This window comes from Lynx rufus, unplaced genomic scaffold (assembly GCF_022079265.1).
Source record: "Lynx rufus isolate CCGP_SWC_20201006 ecotype Redwood Valley unplaced genomic scaffold, mLynRuf1.p SCAF_1, whole genome shotgun sequence".
Classification (NCBI taxonomy): domain Eukaryota; kingdom Metazoa; phylum Chordata; class Mammalia; order Carnivora; family Felidae; genus Lynx; species Lynx rufus.
Window position 1 is genome coordinate 147,194,137 of NW_025814823.1, and position 8,927 is coordinate 147,203,063.

The window sequence follows — 8,927 nt, forward strand, 5'->3', positions numbered from 1 at the left end:
TAAAAAATAAGGTGTAAAAAACAAAACAATCAAAAACAAAACAAAAGAAAAACAATAATAAAACCAACTAAAAGTCAGTTTGCTTTTTGTTATCACTGTTTGCTAACAAATACAATAATGCTCTTTTAGGGTACAGATTTTGTCTCCAGTCCAGGTAGTTCTACATAGTTCTGCATTAAAACAGGGAATATAAAGATTAACAAACAGACCTGTATTTATTTCAAGTGTGTCTTTCTACATGGCAGTTTTATTTGTGCTTAAAATTTAAGGCAGTGAACAAAATGTGAATCACAAGTGCATTGTTTTGGATTGGTAAATGCAAATTTTCATTTATACATAAAATATTTTATTGTATTTAAATATATATATGTGTATATGTATGTGTATATATATGTGTGTATACATATATACATATACATATATACATATATATATACATACATATATATATATATATAGAGAGAGAGAGAACACAAGTGGATGAGAGGAGCAGATAGAGAGAGAGAGAGATAATCTCAAACAGTTTCCATGCTACTCACGGAGTTCAAATACGGGGCTCAATCCCAGGACCCTGTGATCACAACCTGAAATGAAAGGAAGAGTTGGATGCTCAACTGACTGAGCCACCCAGGCGCCACTAAACAATATTTTTAAAATAGAATCTATTCTTTCAAGTGATAATGGCTTTAGAACTAAAAAATAAGTAAAATTATGATTAGTACCTGATTACTACCTGTTTTTTTTTCATATAGGGGAAAGAGATTAAAAAGTAATCTCTGATTATCAAATATGCTAGTCACATCACTGTCAACCATGATGATAGCTTTTTGTAGCAGCTCACTCAATAGGAAAGTCTGATGACTTAGGTTTTCTCTTTGGGACAGAATCTATTCTTCAAGGAAATATCTATGTATTGATATTTCTTCCTTCTGGCTATCTACTCTGGGATATAAACCTTATGAACTTTGACATTCTGCTTGGTGTGGCCATCTGGTTTACGCTGATCTCCCTTTTCTTCCTGCACCCCAATCCTGCATAAATGGAACTATGTGAGTTATTTTTAAATTCTCCCATCCTTATGTCCTAGACACGATTTTTGCAGGTCTCTGTGCTTCTTACAGTCTTCTCTACACTCCATCTTGAAGAAATTCATCAAAGCTTCCGGTTTTTTTTTTTTTAAATTTTTTTTTTTCAACGTTTATTTATTTTTGGGACAGAGAGAGACAGAGCATGAACGGGCGAGGGGCAGAGAGAGAGGGAGACACAGAATCGGAAACAGGCTCCAGGCTCCGAGCCATCCGCCCAGAGCGTCGGGCTCGAACTCACGGACCGCGAGATCGTGACCTGGCTGAAGTCGGACGCTTAACCGATTGCGCCACCCAGGCGCCCCAAAGCTTCTGGTTTTTAATGGCACCCTTTATAGTTTCAGGTTGGTAGATGTTTTTTTCCATTTTATTATTATTTGTTTTATTTCCATAGACATCCATGAGGGTGGTGGGGAAACATCTCTGCTCCCTATCTTTTTGCAAATTCTCTGCTTCTTATGGATTTCAATTTCCCAAACTTTGTCATTTCTACATTTCTGAAAGAGGTGTCAATAAGCAAGGAATGTGTGTGTGTGAGTGTGTGTATGCAAGCAAGCATGTGAAGTCGTGTGCAAATATGTGTGTGGATTAATTTTAAAGACTTGCAGCTGTTAGAAGGAAGCTCTTGAGTAATCCTATAATTACAGTGTGCTGAATAGTTTTAATGAGTCTATGTAATTTTATTTTTCTTTCTTTGAATTCACACACGAGTCTCAGTAAGAGTACTGTTTTGACAAATTCTTGACCTAGAATTTTAAAATGTATACATGTTTGCATTCATAAAAGAGGAGATCCAGAAAAATGCATTGACCAATTCAGGAAATGTAACCTTTATGGTCCCAAAGAGAACACCCACGGTAGCTTGCAGAGGTAGGAGAATAGGTTAAGAATGACTGTTTTGAAGCTGAAATCTCAGGATCAGTTTAGGGAGTTGTACCCAGGACTGTAAAATTCTTTATTTTATCCTATATACTTCAGAACTGATGTTTTTCTAGTCTTAGATTTATCCAGTGTAATGTACCTTTGATAAAACTGGTTCTACAGAATGTGGCCGAATCTCTGGCTTCTGAGGGAGTACTAGCAGGTCCATAATACTGGCTGCAGGTACAGCAAGAATGTAAAACTCCTGGAAAACACCAGAGGGATTTACACAATTCAGTACTGAGCTGGGAGCCTGGGATAAATAGAATGCTATTACTGAGACAGTAATATTTGCCAAGATTAATAGTTGAATTACTTGAAAGTTAGTATTTATGATGTTTAAGAGGTAAGTCCATAAGGAAAGTAGAAGGAAGGCTATTTAATAATGGCATTTTTTTTTTAACATGAGAAAGGCAGCCTAGGGGACAAAATCAAATCGTTTGTGTGGGTGGGGGGAAAGAAGACCATTCAAATCCTGGCACCTTGTGAGTTCTCTCAGGTTCACCCCTTGAGAGTAAGTCTTTCATTCCCACCCCACCCCGTCATATACACATCCTATGATGTATCTCCAGTGAACTGTGGATCATTTGCTGAACACACGTTTCTTTTCATAGCACTGTTCCTTATACTAAGCCCTGTGCTTAGAATGCCTTTCCTCCTCTTGTCTGCGTGAGAAACCCCTCCTCATAGATCAAGGCACAGTTCACATGTTCCCTCTACTGTGAAATAAACAGAAGTTGTTACAATCCCTGTGCCCATAACACCCCATCACCTTCCCCAAGCCCAGCATCTTGTTTTCACCAGCAACTACCACATTGTTTGTAATGCATGTCCTTCTCATGTCTCTCCCCACTGGCCTGCAAGCTCCTTGAGGACTGAACTCTGCCCTATTCCTCTTTGCATTTCCTGTATCTTAAACATGTCTGCTCTTCAGCAGAAGCCAAGTATGTTAAATATATGAAGGGGTGAAGGAAACAATCCCATGTTAAATTTACCTCTATAACCTAGACTCAAGAGTGCTCTATTTCCTTTGGGTGATGGGCTTTCTAGAACATTGGAAAATTAGAGATACAGATATTGTTCAAGGGTACCTAGACATTTGACAGTACTTTTGCCTCATGGGTGACAAAGTCCCTGTTTATGCTAAATTTGTATCAGGAATAAGGATATCTGTAAATAGGCCCTTCAAAAGAAGTACATAAATCATTGGTGTAGGTTTTTCTGAATTGATGTTGAAAGACTAACAAGTACAGTGTCCTAACACATACTTTGCTTAAGTTTTCTTAAATATTTATTTTTGAGAGAGAGACAGCATGTGAGTGGGAGAGGGGCAGAGAGAGAGGGAGATACAGAATCCAAAGCAGGCTCCAGGCTGTGAGCTGTTAGCATAGATGCCGACGTGGGGCTCAAACTCATGGGCCACAAGATCATGACCTAAGCCCAGTTGGTTGCTTAACTGACTGAGCCACCCAGGTGCCTATTTTTTTCTTTAGGCTTACAGCAACCTCAAAGACTAATCTGGAAGCTCAGTAGGGGAGGCAGAAAAGCCACACTACATTATATTGCTCTGGCAACATATTCTATAATGGCACTTATGAGGGCTTCATAAATTAAGAATTCCTAACAGTGTACACGTATGATTTTTCCCTGCCATCTGTGAACCACCTGCAACGCTGCAAATTATTTATACTGGACTGCACGGATCACTCTCATCAGCACTGTACTTATCAGAGCTGATCTATACGATGTGCAATGTCTTGGATTTCACAGAGCAATTTTTCAAGTCCCCAGTTATGGGGAAATGAATGGAAATGAATGTAATATGCACTTCATGTGTACATGTAAAGAAGTTCCCACTTTCAGAGTCTTCACAAACACGTCTGTGAGTTGCTTAAGACGATATTCTGAATCAAAGTAACAAAGTTAACATATAACTTACTTTTTAATCGTATCTATGCATGAAATCCTGTTCATGCTTCTACCCCCTCCTTCTTCATATGCTAGCTCGTAATTCTAAAACTGGTAACAATTTGGGGCGCCTGGGTGGCGCAGTCGGTTAAGCGTCCGACTTCAGCCAGGTCACGATCTCGCGGTCCGGGAGTTCGAGCCCCGCGTCGGGCTCTGGGCTGATGGCTCAGAGCCTGGAGCCTGTTTCCGATTCTATGTCTCCCTCTCTCTCTGCCCCTCCCCCATTCATGCTCTGTCTCTCTCTGTCCCAAAAGTAAATAAACGTTGAAAAAAAAATTTAAAATTAGTAACAATTTAAAGGGAGTATTTCAGAATCTGCTTCTGCCTTGGAAAGATCTATCTACAGTAGCTGGTTACAGGGAATTACATGAGAGCTTCTTGACCATTGGGCTAAGGCACATTTGTGTCGCTAAAATGCCATACAACTGTGCTGAGATACCGATTCCCTCAATCCCCAGAGCAGCCAGAACAAAGAGACCTCTGGCCGCAAACAGCCTCATACTTTCCTTCAAGTCTGCAGGCCAAATGCTGTAATTTGTTGTGTGTGCCATGATATGTGAATACATTTTAAAAGCACTGAATTGTAGCATGTTGATATAAAAACTCATGAGGTATATCGTCAAGAGTACCACAATGACATTGAGAGGGCCATAGTACAGTGGCCAGGAGCCTGGACTTGATAACGTGCTCTGTGAGTTTGTTTCCCGAGTCTGTTCTTTATGAGTCATACAACATCTGATGAATCACTTAGCTTTTCTACGTGTCACTTTTCTCATCTGCAAAATAGAGGTAATAAAACCTTGCCTTTAGGATTGAGAAGATAAAGTAACACAGAGTGCTTAGAACATGCCTGATACACAGTAAAGGTAATGAAAGTTTTTACTATTATGATTAATTTTTTGGTGAGGATCTGTCTCCAGCATCTACAATGCTATCATTAAGATGCATTCATCTCCCATACACAATGAATGAGTACAATATGTTTATATTTATTCATGTCAAATCTATAGCACTAAGGACTTCCCTTAAAATTCTTATGATCTCATTGACATCACTTCACCAACAGGTACTTTTTATTCTAGAGGAGTTTCATAAAAATTCAGAAAAGTTTTCTTGGACTAGATTTAATGACTTAATGATTCGATAAATAGTACAAACAAAAAATAATCCCCCAAACTAGTAAATTGCAATAGTTTGTGAACCAGATAATTTGCTCAACAGCATGTTTTATTAGGAAAAATCTGAAGAGGGACCATAGGAATGGATTCCCAAGCTTTGATAACTCTAACATGTAGACCTGAGAAGGTCTACTTCACAACACAGGACATGCCCCTGACATGCAGTTTTTCCCTCTCATCGGGCCATTTTCCTATACCAACCAACTTTTTTTTTTTTTTTTAAGGAACTATTGTTGATAGGTTAGTACAAAGTAGAGGTCCCCAGTGGACTGGAATTTGTTCCTCAATTGATCCAAACTATACAGTGTCATACTTAAAAATGGATAAAATGTGATCATTCCAAGATTCCTTTTTCTTAACTACAGGTGGCACATGTGTCATCTTTTTGATTTGCGGGTAAAGCTGCCAAGAATTTAGTATTTCACTAGCATCTTTATTAGTGGTACCCAAAGAATTGCTGCACACATTGATATAGTGCAGGGATCTGCTATTATGTTTGAGGAATACTGAAAAGATTTTTTTCATTCCCTACTATCAACTCAGTGCTTCAGTTCATTTCAATTCCACACATCTGATAACTACTCCCTTTCTGAAAATCAAGTCTATCCCTTAACTAACATTGTCATCAAGCCATAAATTAATCATGCAGTTTATTCACCCCACTGCTGCAGTCATTCCCCAATAGCAACGTGGATGCCTCAGAGAATAAGTTGACTATGCAAGTGCACAAAATGGCATCTTAATGACCTGAAGAGCTAATACACTTCTGTAAGTGCCTAGCTAAATATCACAGAGTGACTTGGACACTGGGGAAAGGTTGGCTCATTATTCCACTGTGCTGAGTTCAATCACTTGGGTTGTCTTTATTTGCTGTTGGCCTTTCCCTTTTCCTTTATCTGCTCATGCATAAAGGATATTGATTTAAATAAAAGATACTGTAAACATGCACTTTGTTAGGGAAATCTGACCATGCAAGTATAATTTCAAAGGTCAGAGTTCTAGCAATGCTTGATTTACATTAATTTGTGCTTGAGGAAATGCCTACTTGACTAAATTAAAAAAATTTGATTCACATATTGCTCTGTGCTCTTCTATCATGTTCTGCCAGAACTGATCAAAGTGGAAAATCATATTCACTAGAAAATGTCCTACTTGGAATCACCCAATGTCGTACAAAAGATTAAACCTCTGGGGAAAATATATAGCCTTGATTCAAGTTCCAAAGATTTTGTACCTCCATCCTAAAGTGTCTTGCCATAGTGGAATAAATAATCTTTAAAAATAAAAACTATTTAACAGCTGTTTCTAGGACAACACACCTTTTAAATTACATGAAGAAATTTAAATGGTGTGTTTTACAGACATGAAAAAACTGACAAAGTTTGTTTTTAATTTTTTTAATGTTGATTTTTAAGAGAAAGATCTAGAGTGTAAGCAAGGGAGGGACAGAGAGGGAGACACAGAATGGAAGCAGGCTCCAGGCTCTGAGCTGTCAGCACAGAACCCGACTTGGGGCTGGAACTCACAGACTGGGAGATCATGACAGGAGCCAAAGTCCATGCTTAATCAACTGAGCCACCCAGGCACTTCAAAAAACTGACATTTTTTTTTTAAAGATTATATGCTTCATGTATTGCAAAAATTGCAAATCATTTAACTCGTTTGATCATTCCAGTAAAAATGTCTGCCTGTAAATGCCCTAAATTTTGCATATAAATTTACTTTTCAGTGTTGATTTGCTTGTATTAAAATGTACTTCTATTAATAAGATTAATTAACATTTTCTTAGAGTGCTTTCCCTCCAGTGTACTTTCAAAATTGTTTATTTGTCATTTTGTTACTTCAATTTTTCTGTAGAGTAAAAAGATAAAGATGAATTGGGGTGCCTGGGTGGCTCAGTCAGTTAAGTGTCTGACTTCAGCTCAAGTCATGATCTCACAGTTCATGGGTTCGAGCACCATGTAGGGCTCTGTGCTGACAGCTTAGAGCCTGGAGCCTGCTTTGGATTCTGTGTCTTCCTCTCTCTCTGCCCCTCCCCTGCTTGTACTCTGTCTCTCTCTCTGAAAAATAAACATAAAAAAATTAAAAATATAAAGATGAATTAAAACTTTGTTAATAAGCAAATGCAATTGACATTAGGGTCATAGGCAGAAAAATCCTTTAATTATGTAGTATCATGTATTTTTTTAAACTTGTTATTTGTGGGTTTATTTGTCAAACAAATTTAGTTCTAATTTTCAGATATATCTCTTACTAGCTAAATTGTGAACAGGAGATAATAATTACTACCTTATAAATTGTTGAACAAAGTGACCACTTAGGAATCCTTTCATTTTTATGGTTTTTATTTTTTAAAGTTTATTTATTATTTGAAAGAGGGAGAGAGAGATAGAGTGGGGGGAGAGGGGCAGAGAGAGAGGGAGAGAGAGAATCCCAAGCAGGCTCCGCAGAGCCTGAAGTGGGGGCTACAACTCATGAAGCACAAGATCATGACCTGAGCTGAATCAAGTCAAATGAGCCACCCAGGCACCCCTAGAAATCCTTTTATTAGGTTTATTCTCCTTGCAATGTGTTAAGGACCCTATTGTTCCATTTCCTCCTTATAAGATACCTTTAAGGTAGGTAGCAATATTGTAATCAACATCACATACCTATGAAACTGCACAAACACGATTGGAATTTTGGTCGTCTGACTCACCCATACAAACCAAACCAAATCAAAACACCCAAACAAACACACACAACGAAAACTTACTCACTGAATTACTGTTGCTAACTAGAGATATTTTTAAAGGACATGAAAGATTGCCTGGAATCTGCCAGTAGCTCAGTTAAATATCATAATTGTTTTAATATTCCATAAAGGACACCTAAGTGATCAGAATTCAAAATTAATACTGGAGTCAATGAGCACCTACTTGTCTTGGTAGTTGAAATTCTAGACCTACCTTTGGCTTAGTTTATTGTTACATTAAGTATCTCTGGTGGTATGTATTTTCCTGTGCTTGAATTCTGACTTTAAGCCCAATACTTCTCTGTCAAATCTTCTAGAAGTGTAAATACTTTTGCCAGATTTACATTCTTTCAATAGTTAGACTAATACAGCAAATACAATCTTTTCTATTTCTGTTTTAGTTATGTGCCTGTGCCTAGTTCACGAAACCTTTCATTCACTTGAATTATTCCCCTAGCCCCAATTTACATCTACACTTTTGCTGCTGCCTTTTTCATTGAAAATCCTCAAATCCTCAATAAAATTTCCCAAGACGAGAATTTTAGAGCCCGAATAGTGCATATATAAGTATTATGCATATTCTTAATCATTAGCTACTTGTAGCCATTTTGTTCCAAAGTGAGCATAGCCCTTTGTTGTCTCATTTGTGGGTCATTTTTTCCTTACAAATGCCCAGAGTATTGTACACAGATAAGGAATCATGATGAAGTTTTGTGAGCTTGAGGTGTACTTGGGATTTACAAGTGAATTAAAGTGATGCTATCCTAGGAATAGTCTTGGTCATCCTTTTAAGAGTGAAATCAACACTTATGCTACTTCTAGTGTTTTTTAAGCTATTATATACTGAATGTGGAGGAGTAATACAAAGCTAGGAACAAAGATCAAAAGACTGTTTAATCTCTGCAATGGCATTATACGGTCATCAACCACTGTGCACCACAATTTCATTCATTAAAACACACACATGCCTAAGAAACCTAACATGTACGGTGTATGCATATGTATATGCACCAAATATATAGCTCATGTGCACATGTGCAT